The sequence below is a fragment of the Hyaena hyaena genome, unplaced genomic scaffold, assembly GCF_003009895.1.
Source record: "Hyaena hyaena isolate Hyena2069 unplaced genomic scaffold, ASM300989v1 scaffold_109, whole genome shotgun sequence".
In the NCBI taxonomy this organism is placed as follows: domain Eukaryota; kingdom Metazoa; phylum Chordata; class Mammalia; order Carnivora; family Hyaenidae; genus Hyaena; species Hyaena hyaena.
The window spans coordinates 3411555-3424862 of record NW_024080740.1 but is presented as its reverse complement, the minus strand read 5'-3'; the positions used below and the strand labels follow the sequence as shown (position 1 = coordinate 3424862).

General features: G+C 38.5%; 1 long non-coding RNA gene and 1 pseudogene across 2 annotated transcripts in view; one reads left to right on the top strand and one right to left on the bottom strand.

Annotated features, from left to right (window-relative positions):
- The first annotated feature begins 229 nt into the window (after window positions 1-229).
- LOC120234395 overlaps window positions 230-13308 on the top strand; it is a 112983-nt gene continuing 99904 nt past the window's right edge. For both annotated transcript variants that reach the window (XR_005529075.1, XR_005529074.1), the window contains exon 1: window positions 230-336. This is a non-coding gene — a long non-coding RNA (uncharacterized LOC120234395). The remainder of the gene's footprint in view (window positions 337-13308) is intronic.
- LOC120234393 lies at window positions 11085-12263 on the bottom strand (annotated as a pseudogene).

The following is a 13308-nucleotide window of genomic DNA, read 5'->3' as shown; positions in this document are numbered from 1 at the left end:
TGGAAATTCTGTGCATTTGTATAAACTGGGCCTTTTGCACTACATGTCTTCTTCCCCCCTTGTTGACCTAGAATTCTCCTTAAAAGTCATATTAAAAGTGTTCATTTCTTCTGGGAAACTGCCTTTGAGCATTCAGGCAGCTACAGGTTCCCTTCTCTTACTTCTTGATCTACTTCTGATACTTCTATTAGAATACCTACATTTTATACTCTAATTATTTACAGGTCCGTCTCCTGGTCCTCAAGGACAGGGCTGTTTTTTACTCATCTGAACGTCCCCAAGGCAGCAGCCAATACCTGAAACATGATGTAGATTCTACAGATGTTTACTGAAAACGTGAGTAGGAAGATAAGTTCACTTTGGTATGAATGTGGAGATATTAATTACACATTGAAAATATGGATCAGGAGCACAGAGATGGCAGAAGAAAGATATGAATGCAGGATGGGTTTAGCTCACTTAGAAAAACTGTGTACTGGAGTAGGGAAAGAAAAGTAATGGACAAAGGTAAAGGAGTCAGGGAATGAGAGCAAAAGCAGTCCCCAAACCCCAGGTGGAGAATCAGGAAAAGAATAGTTTTACAGAAGCTAAGAGAGGAAGATAGTCCAGATGGAGGAAATGTCAAGCAAAGCTGCTTCCTTCTGTATAAAATGTGGAATATAACACCTAATACATAAAATCATGTTGAGGACTAAATGGAATATGTGACAGTGCTTAAAACAATGCCAGGGGCAAATTGGTGACAGTAATTATTTCAAAATCAAATACAATGCAAATTGAGATGAGAAACCAGTCTGGCATTAGGAAGTCAATGGAGGTGGCCATTGTGGGAATAGCATCATTAGAAAGGAAGGGACAGAAGCTGAATTTCTGTGGGGTAAACAATGAATATGAGGTGAGAGAACAGAAAGCAAAAAGATACTTCTAAGAACTGTACTGATGAAGGAGAAAGCAGAGTGAAGTTGGTGGCCTCAGGAGGAGGCCGACTTATGGAAAAAAATGTTTGGTTGTAGGACATGAGAATTTTAAGCATGTTCATAGTAGATAAGGGCCCAATAAAGATGGAGAAATAGTAGCCTAAAGAAAGAACAGAAAAGAGGGTTTGAGATGGCTGTACATTTAAAGGAAAATAAAGGGAAGTAACACGAGTCCTCTCTTTCCCATGTGATGGGAGATTAGGTTTCCTGATAACAGTGAGGGTGGTTTTGGGTATAAGAGAAGTCATAAATGGGTGAAATGGTCATCACGGGAATGGGAAAAGAAACTTGAAGGGTAAGTAAAAAATTTATTAAGCTGCATTAATGTCCATCATTTCCTGTCTGCTGCTTTGGTCTTGCCCATGTGACCACAAGTATTGGCTGCCCCCCATGGGGTTAGCCTTTCATCATTGAGAGTCCCTTTATCCTGTTGAGGAAGGGGATGAGTCCATAGATTTCTCGTTGACCAGGACCTTTTCCTCTAGGGCCAAAATCACAATGAGGCAGAGCCCTAGGCACTGAGAGCTGATCCATGCTGCCCACTGGACTGAAACAGACAGGTGAATTTCCAAACTGTCAAGCCAAACAAACTGTGGCTAGCATTACCAGATTCAAAGCATGGTATACTGTTTTTTAAAGGTCTTTTTTTGTAAAATGGTATAAATTGATCTTAGTGTTTTGAATATGAAGCTCCTAGCCTCCCAAAGATGGTGCAAGGAATCTGACTCAAGCCTTCACAAAATCTTTTCTAACTTTAATTATAAGAAAGTAATTTTTATGTGCTTTGCTGTCACTAAGTCATTTCAATTTTCAGCAAAAGTTCTGCCACAGGAGTCAAGGGTCCTCAGCTCTTCTGTCTCCTTTCTATAATAACTTCCTTGTGGTCCCATTTCCCCCCCCCCCCCAATCAGCTTCAATCAGAAGCCCTTACAGGAGAGTCTTTAGTCTAATATTTTCATTTTTTCACTCGTTTTTGCAGATTCTTAATAGCAATAGCACACAACTAATAAGTTGTTCAGGAAATTGTTTAAGGATGGATGAGTGAAATAAGATAGGCCTGCAAGGAGAATATGAGTTGCAAGGAGTAACTTCTCTATTCAGATGTCTGAAAGGTCAAAAGCTCTTTCTCAGATGCAGCCAGACTTTGGTTCACTGCCACAAGCCTAGAAACTCAGCCTGCTTTTCTCTCCTTTAGCTGAGGCCAAAAGTCACTCAATCCCTTGGGTATCTAGACCCTCTCATATAGCTGGATATAGAACCGGCTACCTTCTTCTCAGCTCTTCCCACTTAAATCCCTTCTACCCACCTTCTTCATCTTTTCTTTGTTCCCATTTTAGAAAAAAACCCTGTATTCTTATATTTAAGTGTGGAACCGCTTAACATTAAGAAAAGAGATCAATATAACATTATAAATGGGTACATTATAAATGTTAAAGTAACTCACAAAGTTCTTACAGTAAAGTATCTCTGACTCAGTGGGTGAGGTGGTAACTGGAAGCCTTTGGGTTTCAGCTCTCTTCTTTGATTCTCCCAAGGCTATATGGATGCCTAAGGTCACCTAGCTAGCAGGCAAAGCAGGGCCTTGATCTCAGGACTGTGTGGCCCCAAAGCCCATGCTGTAATAGTTATGCTACCATGGTTCAGGCAGAGCTTAACATTCTGCCACACTATATTATTACCTTTGTTTATCTGACAGATACTACCTATATGCACCTGACAAGTATTATTCTTGAGGATGGAAAAATTATGGTAACTTTTGTATCTTTCTTTCTCAGTATTGTCAACACGATTGATAGGAGTCCAACCATATGCTGGTGTGGGTCTCCTAAACACCCTCACATACATGTGTCTTCTGGCTCTCCAAGATGAGTAGGTGTTTCATTGTCAGAGCAGCTTAGGGTTGTACTAGAAAAACACAGCATATCCTCAGGGGCCCTCACTTTCTCTTGGTCCAACTAAGTGACCCATCTCTAGGAAAATGCACAAGCGGGCAGAGGTGGGGAGAGGTTGACAGATGTTCCACTTGCCCCCAGCACCCAGAAGAACACTGGTTTGAAATTACATTTGGAATTACTCATTTTCTAATTGCTACTGTAACATATTACACAAGTATGTAGTTTAAACAATCCAGACTTATTATCTTGAAGTTCTTAGAAGTTCAACACAGATCTCACTATCAGATTATTATTTGGCAAGGAAGAGCTTGTTTTTGATGACTCTGGGAAAGATTGTTTCCCTGCCTTTTCCAGATTCTAAAGGCTGCCGCCATTCCTTGGCTAAATGGCCCCTTCCTCCAGCTTCAAAGACAGCAGGGCTGTGTCTTTAAATCTCTCTCTGACTGACTGTTCTGCCTCTCTCCTCCATTTTCAATAATCTTTTTGATTACATTGGACCTACCTAGATAATCCAGGATAATTTCACTATTTAAGGCCAACTGATTAGCAAACTGTATTCTATCTATAAACTCAATTCCCCTTTGCTATATAAGCTAAAATATTTATAGGTTCTGAGAATTAAGACAAATATCTTTGGAGGCCTGCCACACTGTTTTAGGAATCATAAAGAATAGTAAGTTCCACCATTCCAGGAAGGCCCAAGACAAAATCAGGGAGTACATAAGGCAGCATTCTTGAAGCAGAAGCTTGAAAGCAGAGTATCTCTTATCAATTTTCCTTTCCCCTCAGCTCCCTTTCCCTCCTCTCCTCCCCCATATACGAGTCTATAAGGCAGTATTCCAGCTGAGAGTATACTTACAGCACATAGAAATCCAGAGGGAAGAAAAGAGGTGATTCACTTGGAGATGTGCAGAGTTGTGAATTGCCTACTTGAAACCAGGGTAGATAATTTGGACCGTTCATCTTTCTCATCTGTAAACTGGAGTTGCTGCCTGACTCAGGTCGGCAATGAGAATCCAGTGAGATAATGAATGCACTGCACCTCAGCACATTGTCCTATCACATTCTGGATGAGTCCAAGGATGTTGCTGGTATCAGATGTAAGAAAACGAAAGAGAGAGAGAGAGAGAGAGAGGGAGGGAGGAATGGGAAGGGGAAAGAGAAGGGGAAAGGAAGGAAGGAAGGAAAGAAGGAAAGGAAGGAAGAGAGTGGGAGGGAGGGAGGAAGGAAAAAGATTTTTGCTTCTCCACAGTTTTTCAGAATTTTAGTTCTGAAAAGGAGATAGCAGGATTTAAATTGCTGATTCATAAGCACTGAATTATAAAAGTTATTAGTTGGCAATAATGTTAACCCAGGCTTATTGATTGAGACATCTTTATTATATTCAAGTGAATACAAAAAACAGTTTCTCTATACACTTAAGAAAAGTCCATGGCAAAGGAAATTTGGATAATATTTAGGAAAGGCTGCATATAGTGAAAATAGGTAGGTATTTATCATAATTCTTACTGGCAAGCATATAAAATTAAATCATACAGAGTTAGTAATGATGTTAAAACCCATAATATTCTTCAGTTATTATAATAATATCTTACCTTTAGCAAGTTGCTATGTCTCAAAGCATTTCAGTTTATATTAGTTCACTTTTAATGTGTGCATATTTCCTGCCCTAACTTCATTTCCAATTGGCCCATAAATTGATTTATTTCTACTACTTGGGGATTAATCAACTGTTCCAACTGTTTTTGAATTTACCTAAATAAATAGGGCTTTCTTGATATAATTAATCTAGATATTAGGAAGTTATATGGGATTTAACATGACAAAAGCATATTTTCCTGGGAAATATCAGACTTTTGAAATAGTATAGTTGGATCATTTTTAGCCTCCCTCCCCAGCCATTAGCACTTACATTATATGCATAATAGCACACTATGCTACAACTCCTAATGAGATAAAAGTTCCACATAATATCTGTTCTCACAGATTTATGATTTTTGAAGACAGAATAAGAATTTGCTACTAAATTGCCCAAATCCCCTTGCTAAAATAGAATTGGTCCTCAAACAGGAACTTCATATACAGTGAGCTTCATATACAGTGACTATCCAATGATAGTCAATTCTTCTGAACCACCTTACCACTGACTGTGGCCACGTCTCCCAGTATGTAGCTAATGGAATGGACTCCTCTCTGGGAATCACAGGTCGTCATCAGAGCTGATCTGGGCCCTTATGACAACCTGTACCATGTGCTCAGCTTTTGTTTCCCAGCCCAAAAATGGTTAGTGTGATGATGCAACTCTCTTGCTCTACATCCCAAATGTTCTACACATAATCACAAAATAGATATGTAGAACTCAAAGCACAAGGATTTTTCCTGCAGGATCAGCAGTCTAAGCTGGAGGTGAGGAGAGGAATTGGGATAGGAATATAGGATTAAGTCTGCCTGGTTCCTAATGGATTAGCTGTACCAGTGAGAGACATATTTTAAATCCATTTTGTCAAAAATTACTCACTTTATGCTTAGGATTAAAACTGAAAATGGATTCTCTCCGCTGCATGGGACATAGGTGCGATTCCATTAGACATTTCCATGCAAGAAGTGTCTCAATGCTTCTGTCTCATAGCTTCACACCAGTGTTACAAGGTTAAAGGCTAGAAAATGGTGTGCATTACAATGTAAATCATTTCTTTTTTAATGTTTGTATATTTAGTTATTGAGAGAAAGCCTGTGAGTGGGGGAGGGACAGTCAGAGAGGGAGAACGAGAATCCCAAGCTGCCTTTACACTGTCAGCACAGGGCCCCATATGGGCCTTGAACTCGCAAACCAGGAGATCATGACCTGAGCCAAAATCAAGAGTTGGACATTTAGCTGAGCCACCCAGTTGCCGTACAATGTAAAGAATTTAAATAAGTACTTAAAATAACTTTTTGCAAAAGATCAACATGAATATTAGGCTTATTAGCAAACTATACTTTTTTTTAAATATATTTTTATTTATTTCTAGGAGAGAGAGAGACAGCATGAGCAGGGGAGGGTCAGAGAGAGAGGGAGACACAGACTCAGAAACAGGCTCCAGGCTCTGAGCTGGCAGTCAGCACAGAGCCCGACGCTGGGCTCGAACCCACGAACCGCGAGATCATGACCTAAGCGAAAGTCGGACGCTTAACCGACTAAGCCACCCAGGCCCCCCAGTATTTTCTTGTCCAATATTAGCATATCTTAATTACATTTTCATTGCTGAAGTCTTAGACTGTGGCTGTCCAGACTGCAGAGAATTTTTCAGTAGGTTAAACAAATATAAGACTGGCTTTTACTATTTTAAGTGTTAGATTCTTGTCATGTTCTCTTGTGAACTTTATAGTCTGTTAAATTTNAGGGCTCGAACCCACGAACCGCGAGATCATGACCTAAGCGAAAGTCGGACGCTTAACCGACTAAGCCACCCAGGCGCCCCAGCAAACTATACTTCTTACCTTAAAAATTATCTTCATTTAAAAAATTCTGAATAGGCTGTCATCTACAAGACATTTAGATTACTAGAAAATGTTGATAATTTCATTTCCCGCCTTGTTGCAATGGCTGAATTCTTAAAAGTACTGTGTGTCCAAGTTATGAACACATGGATACACATGGATTCATACACACATGTAACTGCAAACACATACAGTTTCTTTTGATAGCTTTTCCCTCAGCCATAAGACCGTCATATGGAGAAAGATATCCAATCTTATATAAAAATAGGATACATAGGTAATTATTTTGAGATTTTCATATCAGTTCCTGGCATAATTTTTTTCAAACAATCTAAAAGATTGCAGGTAAAATACATTTGTTTTTAATATAACTGTTTGCTTCTAGACAGTTCAGATTGAATCATTAACAATCTTTCCCCCATTCTCCCCTATTTAAACTTCCCTGATAATGGAATGTCATTTTGTTGTCTTGTTTTTAAAAATTTTTAATAACAACACAAGAAGGTGAGAATCCTGTTGTGAAGAGTTTCAGCAAAACATCTCAGGTCAAGAAGCTGATATATCTTTTCCCAGGACCTAATTTGAAAACTTGTAACAAACAGGGAAAAGTAGGCCTAAGAGACACATATGAGTCACCAGCATCAGCCAGCAACCCTTGACCAGACCAAGTACGTGACTCCAGTCTCTGTTGTCCAGACCTGTCCCCCACTCTGTGCTGCTGCCCTCTGCCCTTTTGTTTCTGATGAAATGTAGGAAGTTTCCTGTCCTAACCACATGTGGCTGTAGTTCTCTAATCTCTATAGTAACAATGAAAAAGAAAAGAAAGCCAATTGACTCCACTGTAGTTAACCAGGATGTTAGAAATTCTTCTGTGCTGATTAATCATCTTTCTGTTCTTGAACCTTCCTGCCTATTTTAAGAGATCCTGTTTGCGTTACCCGATAAGCAAGATTTCAGACAGTGACATCTTTTGTAGTGAGATTAAAAAAAAAAATCCTTTCACAAGCGCTCATGTGAAAGTTTACTATTTATCAGTGTAAATTTTGAGTGATGATATTTTGCCAAATCCCCTATTGATAATAGGCAATTTGAGAAAAGCATTTGTTTTCATCAAAATACTATTACATATGGGATCTTTTTGCAATAAACTTTAAAAGAACCAAGTCTAAGTTTGTTGAATAAAATATTGTTTGAAGTTGATGGAATTTCATCTAGAGACTGATGATCATTTTGCTACATGAAGACTTTTTTGATAACAGCTTTATTGAAATATAATTCACATACCATACAATTCACTCACGTAAAGCAGATGATTCAGTGGTTTTAGCATTTTTAAAATTGTGCAACCATGACCACAGTCAGTTTTAGAACATTTTCATCACCCAAAAAGAAACTTCCATTTTCTATAGCTCTCTTTCACACTTACTTCACAACACCCCCCACCCCAGTCTCCAGCCCTCGCCAACCACCACCTTCTATCTGTCTCTATAAATTTGTCTGTTTTAGACACTTCATAGAAAGGAATAATACAATACTTGGTCTTTTGTGACTATCTTCTTTCATTATAATATTTTCAAGTTTTATCCATGTTGTAGCATGGATGTAGCATGAAGCATCAATCAATACTTCATTTCCTTTTATGACCAAATAAAATTCCATTATATGGATGTGCTACATTTTGTTTACTTGTTCATTAGTTGATGGACATTTGAGTTTCTGTCTTTTGGCTATTAAAAATAATGACTGCTGTGAACATTCTTGTACACATTCTTGTACATTTTCTGTGGTCATGTTTTATTTCTCTTGGATATATAACTAGGAGTGGAATTGCTGAATCATGTGGTAATTTTTGTTTATTTTTTTGAGGAATTGCTGGAATATTTTTCAAAGTGACTGTATCATTTTACATTACCTAGAGAATTAATTTATTAGAATCTGACCTTGCTGGTAGTTGCTGCTTCAGTGTTCTGAATTGATACTTAGTCTAACACATCTAAGGCTATTTGTCTAGTCGTGCCAATCAACAAAACTCCAATGAAATCAGATAAGGAGGAAAACAAACCATGAGGGGTCAAAACCAATACCAAATGGTCCACACACTAAAATTTATATCCATCCCTAGGAAAACCCCATAAGCTCTCACTAGTAGTCAGTTTACTCCTTGTGCTATAATAGTTTCAGATTTTCAGAACCCTTGAAGATTGGAAGAAGGAAATTAGAAAACTGGTGAGAGTTTATGGAGACCAAATTATCAATGGCAATAAGAAAAGACAGTTAAATGCCAAATATTGAGAAAAGAAACTGAACACAAAACCATAAAAGAAAGCCTAAATCCTCTAAAAACTGGGAACTATTTAATTTCAGTTGATAAGTCCCTGCACACTTCTAATTACTCTAAGATGTCACTTTGTTTTTTCATAGTGCAATCACTGATACTTAAATGTACAGTCTTTAGCAATCAAAATAAGATACAATCATATTGAGAAAAGTATGGAAGTTTTCAAGACAGTTTGAAGGGTACATACAAAATGATGCCATTTTTGAAAATTTGCCTTTTAGAATCATAGTCTCAGGGCTGGATATATCCTACTTAATGATCATATCCTACCTAATGTGATGTCATAGAAAAAAGTGATGTCATAGAAAAGCCTAATGGGGTCAATTGAGAACTGGTTGCAGGTTTGTAGGTTTGTGAACTTGAGCACAGAATAATAACTTTGGGTCTTACTTTTGTCATACACCTACTTTGTCATATATGAAGTGCTGGATCTGAAATGGATAATAGAAAAAGATTTTTAAAATTTTTATTCTCTTCTATCTCTTCCACTCAACCCCCCATGAAGGGTTAGGCATAATTTCCCAGAAAAAATAAAAGAATAAGATACTTTGAGAACTTGAACTTAGAATCTTTGTGAACTCATAGACTAGAAAGAATAATCAGGAAACATTAAATATCTACAAACTGTCAAGCTTTGTGATAGGACCTTGAGACAGAAAGATAAATGAATGAAGCCTAGATCTTTCCCTCAAGGGTTTGCAAACCATTTCTCACTTCTAGATCATTACAAGTGATAGAAGTCATACAGAAGTAATAATACTAACAGATCTCATTTACTGATAACTTATTTACCAGGAATTGTGCTAAGCGGTTTATACACTTTCATAATTTAATTCTCATAACTCTGGGAGGCAGACACTATTATTATTCTCAGGCACAGAGAGGTCAAGTAAGTTGCCAAAGACCAAAGAAGTGATGGTTGTTCTGATTCTAGAGGGAGAACAATAGGAAGAGAGCAATTCTGTTTGCGGGGTGGGGGGTTTAGAATTTCAGTTTATTTAGTTCTTTCCTAAGCCCTTCTGGCAGCACTATGCTGGAAGCATAGGATAAGAATGTATTCTACTATTGTGTAAAAGTTCAGCTGAGGTAATAAAAATTACTTTAGCTGTTTAAAACAAAAAAATTAATACAGGAAATTAGAATATAATTTAATAGAGGGAATAAAGTATTTATAAAATTGTCACAAGAGTTGCAAAAGTAGGCTCTAGGCTGAGCCTCCAGGAATAACTCCTAGAGCCACGCAGTAGAGCTGGCCTGCCAAGATAATTATGACCTTTGGGAGGAAATTCAACAGCCATCTGCTGATTCCAGAATTGCTCTTGCCTTCACCGTGATCTGGATCCAAGAGCCCACTGCTGCCACAATTGGCTCCAGAATCATGCATATCTTGCTAAGTCTGCACTTACAAAATGAGTGTCTCACACACTAGGCCTTGCTCATAGGTTAAATCAGTTCTGAACGCAAGTGTCATTTGAGAGCATCTGATTGGCAGGATGTAAAGTCACATCTGGAATCCTTACTTCAAACACATCTAGGATTTTTGTCCAGCTTCTATCTCTTGGAAGGAGATTGAAACAGATGTTTAAGAGCCAATCTAGCATATCCACTATAGCCAAGAAAGAATTCCTGGGCAAGGTTGACAGTCTTTGTGAGTATTTCATTCCAATATTTTAGAAGTCCTGTGGCTTCCTCCACCATTCTTGATGGATCATCCCATGTTTCAAAATGCATTTTTTTTTGTGAAACTTGTGGTCTCATTACAACTCCTATTATTTTATTTTTTCTTAAATATAAATGAACAAGAAAAAAGCATTTTATTTTTTTAAATGTTTTATTTATTTCTTAGAGAGAGAGAGAGGGAGAGAGAGAGAGAGAGAGAGAGAGGGAGAGAGGGAGAGCATGAGCAGGGGAGGGTCAAAGAGAGAGAGAGATACAGAATCTGAAACAGGCTCCAGGCTCTGAGCTGGCTGTCAGCACAGAGCCCAACGCGGGCTCAAACCCATGAACCACGAGATCATGACCTGATCCGAAGTCGGATGCTTAACCGACTTAGCCACCCAGGCGCCCCCGAAAAAAAATTTTAAATAAAAGTATCTATTTGGTGTTTCATCCTCTAAATTCTACTTGAAAGTTACAGTATTTCTTTTTGAAAGAGTAAGCATTTTTCTAAATGTTTTTCTTTTTCTTTCTTTGTTTTTGATTCTCACAAGCTGTTATTTGTATTTGGTTTTTTTTTTTTGAGCTTTTATATCTTTTATCCTTCATTTAACTTTTAAAACACTACTATAGTTGAATATTAAAACAAAAACAATAGCAAGTAGTGAACTGTTATTATAGTCCTTCACTCATTCACTACTGTATATAGAATGCCAACAGTGTTGTTCACTGGCCCCATTAAGATGTCTGACACTGAACACCTCCCCCAGGGTGATGTTCATCATCCTCATAAGCTTCTCCATTGTAATGGTGCCATCTTTCCCAATTTGGATAAAAGTCCATCAGTTCCACTTGGTCCATTTCATCAGTCTCTTCTACTTCCTTCCTCTCAGGTAGGAGTTTTTCGAGCAAAGAGAGTGTATCAGGAGAGAGAAAGCCATTCTCAGGAAAATTTACCTTAAATTCAATAATTAGGCATCCCTTTTCATATGGTTTATGATTAAACTGGCATGCCTTCATTCAGCACACACTTGATATCTACATGCTTGACAATCTGACTGGGTAAGAGGTGATGACAGTGGTTTGTTGTCAAGAGTAGATACTGGCTTTTGAAAGCCGCACAGTGCTTCCCAGCTGTATGTCCGTACACATGAATAGATCCTCTCCTCACTGAGTAAAAACAGCATGGTCCTTCTGATCTAAAACAATGATAATACCTCCTGGTTCCAGTTCAGGTTCTTGGTCTCCACCATGGAATGTTACCTTCTGGCCATCTTTCATGCCTTTGTCAATATAAACTTCTAGAATCTTCTTTTCTCAAGCTATCTTCCTTCCATTGCAGCTTATACATCTGTCTTTAGGACTGACCCATTCCCCATGGCCCTGGCATTCCATGCGCACAGACTGAATTTGCTGAACCATTCCAGGTCCTATCTGATGAATTCTTACTTGCATTCCAGTACCACGGCATTGGGACAACATTCTACCGCTCCTTTCTTTCCACCTTGGCCTTCACATTTGTCGCAAACCACATTCTTTTGCAGGGCTAGTTTTCTTGTTGCACCATTATATAAATCTTCTAAGGTTACAGAGAGCTGATGCACAACATTTTTACCTCTCCTGTCTCTTTGCATCCTTCCTCCTCCTCCAAAAACACATATCAAAGATGTCCATGGGGGAGCCAGATCCTCCACCTGCTCCACCTTCTTTAGTTGCCTGTTCTCCTCCTTTGTCATATAATTCCTTTCTCTTTGCATCAGAGAGCACATAAGCTTGAGAAATCTGTTTAAACTTCTCTCGATTTGGACTCTTGTCAGGGTGGTACTTCAAAGCCAATTTCCTGTAAGCATTTTTCAATTCTTCTTGGGTGGCATTGGGTTTGATACCCAAATCATAGTAAGTAGTTTCTTTCCCCATTGTCTACAGCTGGTGAGCAGGTCGAGGCCGGTGTGGGGGAGTGGGAAGCAGCACATTGCTGGGTGCAGCTCCGGCAGCCTCTGCTCCTCCGCTTTTCACCGAGCGTTCTGGAAAGTTCCGTTATTTGTATTTGAATCTCATAAGCTGCCTGAATTTTTATGATGCCCTAAGTTTGGGGGAAAACAAATGGTAGCAAGTTTCAAGTTCTTAGGCTCCTTTTCTGTACAGAAGGACGTTCCCATGGTGCTGACGTTCACCTTTCTAATCCGTCCTCAGAACCAGCACTGGTGTTCATTGGGGTTACAGACCCCATCATCAGTGCCCCCTAGGCTCTAGATATTGTCTAGATCCTTCATTACTCAATCCGTATCCCTGTGTTTAATTCCTGTAGTTTTACCCAAACCACAAGCATGCATCTCTGATAAGTTAAAAAATGTACTAACGTAAACAAGGTGGATGCACCACCTGGGGAAGCTTGTCTTTATGGAGTTCCTGAATGAATGTGTCAATAGTGCATGTAAAATAAGACAAGGGTCCTCCAAATCCAGTTAAATATTGATAAAACACTACAATTTATTTGAGACTCAAATTTTTAATGGGGTACCTTCAAAAATACAGCAAAATATACTCTGTAGAAAGTGTTAATCATAAAAGACTTATTCAGAGTCTCGAAAATTTGGAAAGACTATCACAACATTAAAAGGCAGAAAACCTGAAACTTGTGATAAACAATATACTTTTCAGCAGTATCCTCCTTACTCCTTATTTTGTTAAATTTTTTCTTGATGTTTTTCTTATGTCATTAGATGACAAATATGTCACCCTGGCATGCCCCTCGTACCCAATCTCTGCTGGTATGCAGGAAGGCAATGAAGCAGCAAATATGCTATTTTTCCATAGCCTATTTCTTGTTTTCTAGCTTTATAGGGCAATTTTAAGTGCGTGTGCTTCCAGCGAGAGTCACTATTTGCTTCTGATCTTTTCTAAATGCTAGCTACCAAAAAAGAAAATAAATTAAAAGCCTCCTGTGCCGTTTTCATCAGCC